We start from the raw sequence: 14125 nt of genomic DNA on the forward strand, positions 1-14125 counted from the left end.
GCCGGTATGACCGCCAGTATGCCGGTGCAAGCCTTTTGAATGGCCTCTACGTCTGCATAACGCTTTCCTTTCATGGGCAAATGCATTTTTCCGAAAAGGAAGAAGTCGCACGGTGCCATATCAGGTGAATACGGGGAGTGGTTAATGGTTAAAATGTGATTTTTGGTCAAATAATCAGTCACAAGCGTCGATATTCGCTATTTTCGGGCCGAACACGTCGAATACGGCGTAACAAACGCTTCAAAACTCCAAGATAGAATACCGCATTTACGTTTCGGTCGGATGGAACAAATTTTTTGTGGACAATACCCTTGGAATCATAAAAGCAAATCAGCATTGTTTTCACTTTTGGCTTCTCCATGCGCGATTTTGTGGATTTCGGCTTGTCCGGTGCCTTCCATTCAGCATGGCGTTTCCTTTCGGGATCATATTGGAAACACAACGTTTCGTCACCGGTCACAATACATATTGTAAAGAAAGTTTTTGTTCTTTTTGGCCTCTTTAATGATGTCCTTCAAATGTTGGATTCTAAACAATGTTTGGCCGTCAGTCAATTTGTGCGGAACAAAACTTGCACACACCTTTCGTAAGCCCAAATGGTCGGCGAAAATGCGTTCTGATACCAAATTCATGGAGAGCATTATAACTGCCGATGTGACATGGGTTTATGAGTTTAACATGCAAATAAGTCAAAAATTATCGGAAAGAAGGGAAAAACGAGAGCAAATTAAGGTGATGATCAATGCTTTTTTCGATATTCGCGATTTGGTGCATCATAATTTTGTTCCAAAGGTACAGGCGGTCAATAAGGAGTTCTATTTGGTTGAATTGAGGAGTTTGCGTGAGAATATCTGTCGAAAACGACCAGAATTGTAGAAGAACAATTCATATATTTTACCTGAACATAATGCACCACAGCATTGTGACCGAATTTAAAGCCAAAAACGCAATGTATAACATCGATCAACCACCGTATTCACCAAAATTGTGATTTTTCCTTGTTCCCTAAACTGAAATTGCCGCTCCGTGGAGCCCGTTATCAGTCAATCGAAGAATTCGAAAGATTCGCTGAAGAAGCTGAAGGCTTAGATGAAAATGATTTTAATTTAATTTTAGCAGGCGCGAAAAATATTTAGAAATAAAATTAAGTGTGTCTATGAGCTATAATTTAACTTAATAAAATACTGACACTTGCTTGTAATCCATTTACGGTTTGGTCGAACAATGAATGCTGAATTCCTTCTTCACATTTTTTATTGTTTTTTATCAAACTATTTCGCCGCCATTGATGTCTGCAAGTACTCGTAACAGGAGTGTAAAATGCTCGGTTACGCCCGAACTTAGCCCTTTCCTATTTGCTTCTATGTTATGCCGGTTCCAGTAAATTATAGTACATCCACTAACCGTTATTACCTGGACCAACGAATATTTGCTTTTTAAAGTCTAATTTAATGATAAAAGTTTATGAAATACTATATTAACAAGACAATCAGATATACAAAGACTTATGTAACTACATACATACATATACATATATTTATTAATGCTCGGATTTCTTTAATCCTCATTGTGCGCTTTTCAACTAAGCTAACTGGTCTAATAATCCATTGTGTGGTCGCGTTTACATCCTTATCTTTAAGTGCAACAAAATCAGCTTGAAAAACATCAGATAAAAACTTGAAAAAAGACAATGCATATGAGCAAACGCATGACGGATATATGTACATATGTATGTACAAACATACGTACAATTGCTTTCACATAAAAGTGCATGAGCGTACCGGAGCAACGCGGCTAATCAAGCCATCAGCCAATGTTTTGAGATCCTTAAGCATGTAAGCTATTGTTGTTTTTGTTATTATTTTTATTGGCGCTCTTGTTAATTATTTACTTCCCCCATTGCCACTTTTACGATATCCAACCTTGCGCCTACCGCCCGCTGATCAGATTACTGTACCCCTCATCTTGGCTTAGTAATTTCTGCATTCATTTTGTTCGTTTCGTTAATATCTCCCGTCGAGCTGTCGCTTCATTCCGCTTCTGCAGCAAATAAACAAAAAAAAAAGGCATTATTTACTTGTCTAGGAGTACTTACTCTCTGCTGTACATATCGGTACAGTCATACAAGTGAAATATCTCTTCTTTGCTTTTGGCGCTAACTAATGCACCAATAAATTGATATCCTATTTGGATATACATACATACTTGTACTTACATGAAGTTTGAGTGGCTGAGTTTATCACTATGCTTATTTACAGCTGTGTGCAAAATAAACGCATTATGCGCGGGACAAGAAAATAATTAATTGGATAGTTTAGCTACTGACTGAGATAGTATATGGCCAACCAAAAGTTTGAAATTCTTACATTGGCTAAATGAGGGCTACAGGTAGAAATTACCCGATTTTACCCAATTTCGGCATTACGGCATATCATTTCCAAAAAAAATATGCTCTCTGTGTTTCATTAATGTCAATTTTGCGAGATTATTGAAAATCACTATATTAGGTATAAAAAAGGTTGGGGGCATATTCACTTGATTTGATTTATTCACTGCTATCAGATAGAGAGCCCTTCTGTGATTCATTATGATATCTTACATACAAGGTGTTTCGGCAAAATCAATTTATTTTATTCAAAATAGTCTCCTTCTGCTTCAATACAGCTTTTTGCACGGTCCAAAAGCATGTCGAACGAGTGTTTTAGCTCGTTGGCCGGTATGGCCGCCAGTATGCCGGTGCAAGCCTTTTGAATGGCCTCTACGTCTGCATAAAGCTTTCCTTTCATGGGCAAATGCATTTTTCCGAAAAGGAAGAAGTCGCACGGTGCCATATCAGGTGAATACGGGGAGTGGTTAATGGTTAAAATGTGATTTTTGGTCAAATAATCGGTCACAAGCGTCGATCGATGAGACTTTCATCTTCGCGATATTCGGGCCGAATACAGCGCACTAAACGCCTCAAAACTCCAAGGTAGAATATCGCATTAACGTTTTGGTCGTGTGGAACAAATTCTTTCTGGACAATACCCTTTGAATCATAAAAACAAATCAGCATTGTCTTCACTTTGGACTACTTCATGCGTGATTTTTTAGGTTTGGCTTGTCCGGTGCCTTCCATTCAGCACTGTGGCCTTTCGTTTCGGGATCATATTGGAAATACCACGCTTCGTCACCAGTCACAATATTGTAAAGAAAGTTTTTGTCCGTTTTGACCACTTTAATGATGTCCTTCGAGTGTTGAATTCTGAACAATTTTGTGTCGTCAGTCAATTTATGCGGAACAAACCGTGCACACTGTTTCGTAAGTCCAAATTTTCGGTCAGAATGTGATAAATCGATGTTTTCGAGATGTTCAATTCCATTTCCATGAATTTCAATGATGATTTCGGCTGATATAGTTGCCCATGGCCCATGCCCATTGCTTTATTGATGTTGTTGAAATAGATGGAATTTAAAATTTTGTTGTACAGAAAGCAAGCGTGGCGTTTTTCCGATTTCACCCAATTTTCACACTGGACAGTGGCCGATTTTCCAAAAGAGATGGCCAAAACTTGAAAAGACCTCCCATCGCATCGAAACTTCAGGTATAGTAATTTTTTGGTTGCTAATTTCAAATATGAGTTTAATTTATTTACACGAGTAAATGATAAACGGAAGTGGAGAAAAAAATCATATGGTTCCCGTAAATATTTTTATTTTGCTTCTGATGACAATGTGCTACTTTTTTCGGCGGATCTAATCTCAAACTAGAAATAAGTTTGTCTGAGGACACGAGCAACCAATGAATGAGATCTGTCATTGTATTTTTTCTGGAACATTTCCGCGAAAAAATCTCTCGATATCTTTTGATATCCTTATTGCGCGATTCTTAAGCTTCCTTATAGAGTTGTCCAGTCGGCAATGGTGCCCATTCAATGATAGGGTACCCGGCCTAATATATAGTCATTTAATGTACTATGCAAAGAATTTTCTTCGGAAACTTCCTATGTATTTGCTAGAAAGTTCCAAGACACCAAAAACTCGATCCGACTGAAACTTGCTCTCAGCAAAATGAAAATGCAGTGGTGCCTCCTACGGCACGAGATTTTGCGAAATATCAACAACTGATACTGTAGCCGACACGAAAGACATTGGTTGTCTACCCATTTCCATTAATTTCATAACTTTTAACGTCGGCAAAGGTAAAATACCAACGGAAAAAGTTTGGTTATACATACATCTTCTTGTTTGACATATGATTTCGACAGTCATTTGTTTTATTCAGACCAAATGATTCATATAATAATACCCTCAATTGGATTGGATATAGAAAAATGTTTTCTTAATGACTGGATAGACACTTTTTTAACTGCGCGCAATTGAGACTCGAAACACTCAGCCGTCGTAACTCCGAGACGTCGTAAGCATAGATCCAAGACTCATCCCAGTAATAATACGTTTCATGACAGCTTTTTAATCGTAAATCATTGTTTCACAGACGTTAACGTGGCGCTGTTTTTCGAAAGAAAAGTGATTTTGGAATTACTCGCGCTTTCACTTTTCTAAGGCACAAATGATCTTTCAGAATGGTTTTGTATTGATCCTTCCGATATTCCAACGATACCAGTAAGATATCTGTCTGTTAATCGTCAATTCTCAAGTACCATTTCCTTCATTTTATTGACGTGTTGATCATCAGCTGATATTGATGGCTGTACTGAACGTGATTCGTGTTCAAGGGGTTCTCGAGCCTCTTTGAATAGTTTGTACCAATCAAAAATACTTGCTCGTGACTGATAACTTTCCACCGAAGTCCTTTTCCAACATTCTGAACGTTTCGGCACCAGAAATTTGTTTCCACACACAAAATTTAATGGAACTTCTTTGATAAATAATTTCATTCATCCTTAGAATCGCCGAATGCACTTTATGAGTTCTGCGTTTTTAAAACATCGATCGAAAAAATAGCCATCCAATGGACAAATGAGCACTAAGCAAACACGATAAGAATGGTTTTCTAAGCCGATATGTGTCGGTCAAATATCTGAGTCCCATCAGTATTTCGCTGAACGGTTTGGCACGGTGAATGTCGGACGCCTTTTCAAAAGTACCCGAAACTTTTCAGCCCATGTAGTAGAGCTAACTTACCTCAGTAGCTTTGGTAAGAGTAAATTATTATGTTCACATTGGCACGGCTAGCATTCTGCTGACTATGATGTTGTACAACTTAAGTTAAGTATATCGGTATATTTGTCAAAAATTAAGTAAATTGCAAACTTTGTGAGTAAGCAAATCTGCAGACAACTGCAGGGAACTAAAAATAAATGCAACAACAAAATGATCGAACAAAATGGGAGACAAGTGTATTACAGTCCTAACAACCCATTTTACAAAGTTTGTAATTTCATGTGAGGTACACTGAGAGAAAGCACTAATTAAAAAACAATAGCTCATTTCCTACGTTTCTTTTAGATACTCTTTACAACCAAGCGCCTTTCTGATAAGCCTTCCGCTAAACATTTTTGGTTTATAAAGTGAACCACTCATACATGTACGTATGTACTCTTATGTATATGAACGGTCCGGTCTTTAGACACTTTAAGCGGGCTAAAATTCCAACTGTATTAAGCGTATCAACGGGAGGCTTAAAACTTCTCATGTGAATCGATTTTGCCGTTATCCCACTTCGGCGCGTTTACGACGCCCAATAATTGTAGCTCGGGAGGCGCTAATAGCGGTGGTTGTGTCGATTTAATCAACAGATGACAGAAACTTATAGGAACATACCATACACATGTGCACACTCTGTAGGAAAAATTTAGTGCATTGCCACAAATGTAGAGTTCAACAGTGTAGGGTTTATTTTACTATTAAGGAAGTAAAAAAGGCCTAAGTTCGTTCCAATTTATTAAATATTTGAAGAAAATGTCAAACAGAAAATATGAAGTCGCCATAAAAGGGAAACAAGAATTAGACCAATTTCATTTATGTTCATAATTAAACCACATTCTTCTTCACTGGCGTAGACACCGCTTACGCGATTATAGGCGAGTTCAGAACAGCGCGCCAATCGTTTCTTCTTTTCGCTACGTGTCGCCAATTGGATATTCCAAGCGAAGCCAGGTCCTTCTCCACTTGGTCCTTCCAACGGAGTGGAGGTCTTCCTCTGCTTTTTCATTTGAGTACTGCGTCGAATACTTTCAGAGCTGGAGTGTTTTCATCCACTCGGACAACATGACCTAATCAGCGTAGCCGCTGTCTTTTAATTCGCTGAACTATGTCAATGTCGTCGTATATCTCATACAGCTCATCGTTTCATCGATTGCGATATTCACCGTGGCCAATGCGCAAAGGACCATACATTTTTCGCGAAACCTCTCTATCGAAAACTTGCAACGTCGACTCATCAGTTGTTGTCATAGTCCAAGTCTCTGCACCATATAGCAGGATGGGAATTATGAGTCACTTATAGAGTTTGGTTTTTATTCGTTGAGTCAATTGGCTACTCAGTCCGAAGGAGCACCTATTGGCAAGTTATCTTGCGTTGGATTTCCAGGCTGACATTGTTGGTGGTGTTTACGCTGGTTCCAAGGTAGACGAAATTATCTACGACTTAAAAGTTATGACTGTCTAAGTGACGTGAGAGCCAAGTCGGCTCTGTTTGTTTGATGAGTGGAGATATTTCGTCTTGCCTTCGTTCACTGCCAGATCCATTTGCTTCGCTTCTTTGTCTGGAGAAAGCAGAACTAACGGCGCGGGTGCTGAGGACGATGATATCAAGCCAGCAGCCGTACACTCTTAAAAAAGATTGTCGTCATCAAAAAGAAGGTCTCTCATCCGAGGCTGAGGATTAGTTTTCATTGGTACTGTTTTTTACGTGGCGGGTCCTTGCGTGTTTCGCCTCTCACTTTAGATCGCCTTCAAACGGATGTTCTTAGGCTAACCAGAAGATACTTGGTCAAAGACCGGAAGTCGTGGGCTGCTTGAGCCATATGTAAAGGGAATCGTTTCTGGCCACTCCCATGTGAAAGGCGATCAGACAACTTTCCTCACTTACATGAACTTCTACACATGACTCCATCCTCCCTCCTCTAAACCACATTATGATTAAGGAAACATATACACTTAATTTCATTAATATATCCAACATCTCCCTTCCGCCTTTTTTTGTTTGAATTTTGTAGTTATGTATAAAGCGCTACAGAGCTCGTATCTGTGGCATCTCGTGACATCTCCCAGAAGATGGGAGTTAGTCACCAAACCATTTGCACAAAAAAGATTGATGTTTGGGTGCCGCATGATTTGACGCAAAAAAACTTTCTGGGCCGAATCAAGCCTGCGATATGCTGTCGAAACGGAACGAACTGGACTCATTTTTAAAGCGGCTGGTGACTGGCGACGAAAAATGGATCACATATGACAATATCAAGTGAAAACGGTCGTGGTCGAAGGCCGGTGAATCGTCCCAAATAGTAGCCAAGCCGGCATTGACGGCCCGGAAGGTTTTGCTATGTGTTTGGTGGGATTGGAAAGGAATCATCCACTATGAGCTGCTCCCATATGGCCAGATGCTTAATTCTACCTTCTACTACGAACAACTGAAGCAGGCGATCGACCAGAAGCGTCCAGAATTGGCCAATAGGAAGAGTGTAGTGTTCCACCAGGACAACGCCAGACCACACATTTCGTTGATGACTCGTCAGAAGCTACGGGAGCTCGGATGGGAGGTTTTATCGCATCCACCATATAGCCCGTACATAGCGCCAAGTGATTACCACATGTTCCAGCCCATGGCGAACGTCCTTGTTGGTGTAAAGTTGAACTCAAAAGAGGCTTGTGAAAAGTGGCTGTCCGAGTTCTTCGCAAATAAGAAAGGGGGATATTATAAATTTGCCGTCTAGATGGAAACTGAAATCCGATCAACATCAAATACAAATGTTCCTGGTTCCATAGTCCATTCAAGAGAAGTAAGTTATACAAAATTAAAGCAACGGATAAATTTTGTTGTTGTCGTACAAGCATGTCGCAAGCATTGCTGCTATAAGTATGTATACACATATGTAGAAGAATTTCCTGCAGGGTCTGTTTATTAACTACTGCATCAAACAGCAAGTATGATAATTAAAAGCGAACGCATATAAATACACGTTTGTAGTGAAGTGACGAAAATAAAATTATTGTCGTGAAATTGTGCCAGTATCGGAGTGTTCTAATATTGATCGCTTAGATTAAACACAGCGGTGTTCTCACGGTTCATCAGCAGATATGCGTATGCCCTTCCAATTAAAAACACTGTTTCCTTAATTCAATTTACAGTTGTTTAAGCAACTAACGATGTTTTTCCTTTATTATATTATTAAATCACTTCGAAAAAAGCTTCTCTTTAAGCTTTCGTTTTTAATTGTGTTTTCGTATATTTCCACCATCGTTTCCAGCCATCGTTATGCTCTTAATTCTTCTAATTTACTTCTTATACTACCGACAAATATATGCGAATACAACGTTTTTAATCCCTTTACAGTAGATTTGAAAACTATTCAACTAGGATTGTACACACATTTAAACAAGGCGAAGCTAAGCATTTTTCTATGTATATGTGTTTGCACGTAAGCAATTTTGACTGACAACAATTTTTTATTAACTATGAATATTTTTCTTATCAATAGTTTATTAAATATTTAATTAATTGTAAGTAAAATAAAATATGGGTGTGTGATTTTACAAAAATAAGAAATGCAAAAGAAAGAAGTCTGTAACATCCCGAAAGTATCGTCTGACAACGTATTTTGTATATAAATAATCGGCGTTTCGAGCTGAGTCGAATTAGTCATCCCCGTCTGTCTGACTGTCCGTCTGTGCAAGCGATAACTTGGGTAAAAAATGATATATCTTAATGAAACTTTATTCACGTGTTCCTTGACAAAAAAAAATTGCGGGCGAGATGGAATCACAGGATCAGAAAAAATTACTTAAGCACACCTTCCTTCAGTGAATGAAATCGGATGATAACCCCGCCCACTTCTCATTTAACAGGTTTCTCAAAAACTACTTAAGATAAGATAACCCAATGAGTCAGAGACAATAAATTTGGTGCTTCACATCCTAATGTTCCAATTTTACAGTGTGAAAATTAGCGAAATCGGACCACAACCACACCTATGTACTTTCCCCCTACTTTATCGGGATAAAACTCTAAGATGTATCAAAAATGGTCCAAATCGGACAACAACTATACAAGCTGCCAGATACCGAATATGAGTATGAAATGTTTACTTGTTTTTTTTTTGTTTTTTTTGCGTTCAAAAATTGTCCACCGTGTCCTAATAAAAATTTCAATAGTTATAAATATAATCATTGATTAAAACCTTTATTACGGTTTTCAATTCCAGTCGGTTGAATTGAAGTTGAAACTATTAATAATAATAAGCTTAGGTTAACAAACAACTCCCTTCCGCCTTTTTGTCTTTTAAAGTTCACGGCTATGTATAAAGCCCTACACAGCTCGTATCTGGCATACTATACATTTTTGAAAAGTCTTGACATAACCTACAAACCGAATCTTTGAATGACTAGTTTTGATATTAGGTTCAACAGTTATAGACGCGTAAACATGGAGTTCACTAATGCCAAAATTCGCGCTATTTTTCTTAGTTAAAGGCAAATCCGCTAGAAAAACGTTCCGTGAGATTAATAGTGTTTTGGGGGATGGCACCCTATCACTTCGAACTGCGGAAGAGTGGTTTCGACGATTCAGAGCGGGTAAAAACGATACCATGGATAACCCAGCCGGCGGAAGACCTGTGACGACGAATACAGATGAAATCATGAAAAACATCGAGTTAGACCGGTATGTGGCTTCTCGTGATATCGCTCAGAAGATGAGAGTTAGTCACCAAACCATTTTAAACCATCTGCAAAACGCTGGATATACAGAAAAGTTTGATGTTTGGGTGCCGCATGATTTGACGCAAAAAACCTCCTGGACCGAATCAACGCCTGCGATATGCTGCTGAAACGGAACGAACTCCACCCATTTTTGAGGCGGATGGTAACTGGCGACGAAAAATGGATCACATACGATAAATTCAAGCGAAATCGCTCGTGATCGAAGGCCGGTGAATCGTCCCAAACAGTGGACAAGCCGGGATTGACGGCCAGGAAGGTTTTGCTGTGTGTTTGGTGAGATTGGAAGGGAATCATCTACTTTGAGCAGCTCCCATATGGCCAGACGTTTAATTCTACAACTGGACCGCTCTAAGTAGGCGATCGACCAGAAACGTCCAGAATTGGCCAACAGGAAGGGTGTAATGTTTCACCAGGACAACGTCAGACCACACACTTCGTTGACGACCCTTCAGAACATATGGGAGCTCGGATGGGAAGTTTTATCGCATCGACCTTATAGCCCGGGCATAGTGACTAGTGATTACCACCTGTTCATGTCCATGGCGAATACCTTGTTGTTGTAAAGTTGAACTCAAAAGAGGCTTGTGAATAGTGGCTGTCCGAGTTCTTCGCAAATAAAGAGGGGGGCTTCTACGAGGGGGATATTATGTAGTTGCCATCTAGATGGAAGCAGTTTATCGAACGAAACGGCGCATATTTCAACTAATTCCGATCACTGTAACACTTTTTATAAAGCATTGAATAAAGAGCAAAAAAGCGGAACTTCAGTACAACTCAACTATTTTTTGGAATTACGATTTTGAACTATTTTCAGGCAAAGTTAATTGGTGTTGCCAACCAAAAAATTAAGATTTGAAAGGTAATTAAACTGCTGAAAAAAGTTTACGATATACTGTACTCGTACATATATGGTTTTAAGGTATTTTGAATACCTTATTAGAGCGCTGTGTGTGATACTTGTGTTACAAATTCCAGCAAATTAGTTAGAGTAGATTTCCTTTTACGAAAACCGTGCTGAGAAGAAGAAATTATTGGAAGAATCCAAAAGTTTTGGTATTGCTTACAACTTTACTATTTCCCTATAGTTTTCAAAGGATGCCATGTTATAAATGACTTTTTCTATATTGATGAAAATAAGCCTTGCTTCAGACTTGGCACATTTTTTAAGAAAGCATGAGGGAATCATATCTGGGCCATAAATAAATAATTGTTTTAACATATTTAATTAAAAAGACGTCTACTTTGAAAATAGTGGGTGCATTATTTACAGAAATCGGACATAACTTGTGCTGATAGGAGAGTTTGAAGAGTAATTGAACCTAGAGAATTCAGCAAACATATTAGAAATTAAGTGATTGTCAGTGGACATATTAGACTTATACGAGTTTATATTTCATCGCGGACGGAAAATTAGAAATCTTGTGTTTGGAGTTGACGAAACCATAGAACAATTTTGGATTACGTATAATATTATTTTTTACTTTGTTTATATAATTATTATTATCGACGCAATTTATAATATTTTGAAAAGTCAACAGCTAAACGGTTTTTTTTTTTTTAAGTTTAAAGCACGAGATTTTCTATTTTTTAATTTACATACATAACTCTCTTGAAAACCATAAATTAGAATTTATTTTTTGATTTTTTGAGTAACAACATATTTCCGAATAAATCTTTCATATAAATTTAAAATTTTTTCATTAAAATGGAGACACTATATTCAATATTGCCACTGTAATCTGGCCAAGTTTCTTTAAAAAGTTCGGGATTTATCTTCTTCAAATTAACGTTCGCAAAGTTGAACCGAGAACCAAGGTCTTGTGTATTATTATGAACTAAGTTGGCTATGATTTCGATATTAATTTCCAAAGCAGGATGATACGAGTCCTCTGGCAGAACCAAAGGATCACATCGGACAACAGAGAATATTGTAGCGTTATCAACATAAAACAGATCGAAGAACTTCCCAAACTTTTTTGAAATTAATTTGGAAAGACCCAACTTTCAAATTCGCTATTGAATATCGCATTATCAAAAATGTGGGGCTTTATCCAAGTTTCTGTGAGCGCAATGACTTTTAAATTACAATTAATGCTATTTAAAAACAAATCAGTAAATTTTGTATTAAGAACTCTAACATTTTGATAACCAGCTTTTTGTATCAACTGGGTTTTCTAGACATTTTAGCAACAACTACAGTGTGTTTATCACGTTTATACTCGAATTCACGCAGAAAAGAACCAGATGGCCAACATGGGCTGTCGGGCACCAATGGAAAATTGTTAGCGGATATGTCGCTCTTAAAAGACAAAATATTCCTGTCGTATTTGAAATTAAATTTTCGGTTGTCAGTATCGTCCGTTTTCAATTTTGACAAGATATAACACTTTATGTCATCAACTGCGTTATCCGTAGCAAATTTTGAGATAAAAATTTTCCCGGTATTACAACTAAATTTTTATTACCAGACTTAGAGTTATGTGGAGGCGGATCCTGAGAAGTTCTTCGCTTACCATGTTCAGTAACAGTTTTGTCTGTTTTCTGAGCAGACGAAAGCTTCTCTCCTTGAGGACAAGTAGAAGAAAGATTAATGAGGTCAACGTTGGATCGGGGCATTTTTTTCAGCGAGGATGCGGTGGTTTTTTCATCAGACGGACGTTTACGTTTGGAGGAAGATTTTGGATTATCTTCCTGATTATTTAGGCTTTTAAATGATTGAAACAACATTTCACAATGCCTAAGTTTTTCCGCAATGGTTTCAAGTGCATGGCCGATTCCTTGAATTTATTGGGCGCTTGCCTAAAGACGTTTATACTCGAATTCACGCAGAAAAAGACCAAATGACCAACATGGGCTGTCAGGCGCCAATAGAAATGTGTCAGCGGATATGTGGATCTTAAAAGACGAAATATTCCTGTCGTATTTGAAGTTAAATTTTCGGTTGTCAGTATCGTCCGTTTGACAAGATATAACACTTTATGTCATCAACTGTGTTATCCGTAGCAAATCTTGGATGATCAACTAAATTTTTTTTACCAGACTTAGAGTTATGTGGAGGCGGATCGTGAGAAGTTTTTCGCTTACCATATTCACTTACAGCTTTCTCTGTATTCTAGCAGACGAAAGCTTCTCTCCTTAAGGACAACGGGAAGAAAGATTTATGTTGGCTGGGGACATTTTTTTCAGAAAAGATGCGGTGGTTTCTTCATCAAACGTTTTGAAACAACATTACATCATGCCTAAATTTTTAAATAAAAGGGTTTCAAGTTCATGGCCGATTTCCTTGAAATTATTGGGCGCCTGCCTTAAGACTTTTTACATACTAGCTGATTAAAATAATTTGAAATTGTAAATAAAATATGTAGTTCTCCAAATTGTAAATATAATAGTTCCATTTCCTATTAATATTTTTAATAATTAATTTCATCAAAGTTTAAATTCATCAGCTACTTAACAATTGAAATTTTTTGATACTCTAGTTAACCCCACTGGCACAGAGTTGAAAACCACTATACCAAAAAAAGTTGAAACACTCAACTGAGTTGCTTTTTGACTAGTTGAGTTGAAAACCGTAGTACAATATTTCAAAACTCCAACCTAAATATTGTTGGGTTAAAAACCGTAAAAGGGGATAAAGTTAAGTAAAAGTTACAGATATCGTGGATTATTGACAGGACTTCTTCGAAGTAATGAAATTATAATAATTATGAAATCTAAAAATAATTGTGTAAAATTAAAAATGTTTCAAATTAAAAAAAAAAAATGTGTTTTTAGTTATGTACTTATAAAGACAAATGTGAGAAGCATTGAATATTACTTTATGGTCTCATGTATTACTTTAATTTTGCTTTCTAGTTATTGTTTAGTTTCGATGTTTAATCTTTAAGAGTTCTACTTAAAAATAGGCTAATTGATTTTAAGTTCTTATACATAAAATCCTATATATTCTGTATTTACAATTGTACACACATACAAATCTCCTTCATATGCTATTAACGAGCATCTTAGCTATTTACAGTTTTATAATTTTTCAATATTTTTTAAATAACAAATATATTATTTACTTATATAAACATTTTCGTATTATTTTGCTAACAACCAACTATAAGTTTATATAGCATTTTAATTTTGAAGCACTTTTCTAAAATTGTCATAATACTTATCTGAGTATAAGTATTTCTCACATATAATATTATTAGAAATATTTATCTGATTTATTTTGGTTTGCAATACACTATAA

General features: G+C 37.2%; 1 protein-coding gene across 2 annotated transcripts in view; it reads left to right on the forward strand.

The window, feature by feature from the left end:
• LOC105224060 (uncharacterized) overlaps positions 1-14125 on the forward strand; it is an 89190-nt gene that overhangs the window by 1084 nt on the left and 73981 nt on the right. The gene's annotated exons all lie outside the window — the stretch shown is intronic.

The sequence above is a fragment of the Bactrocera dorsalis genome, chromosome 1 (assembly GCF_023373825.1).
Source record: "Bactrocera dorsalis isolate Fly_Bdor chromosome 1, ASM2337382v1, whole genome shotgun sequence".
NCBI classification, from domain to species: domain Eukaryota; kingdom Metazoa; phylum Arthropoda; class Insecta; order Diptera; family Tephritidae; genus Bactrocera; species Bactrocera dorsalis.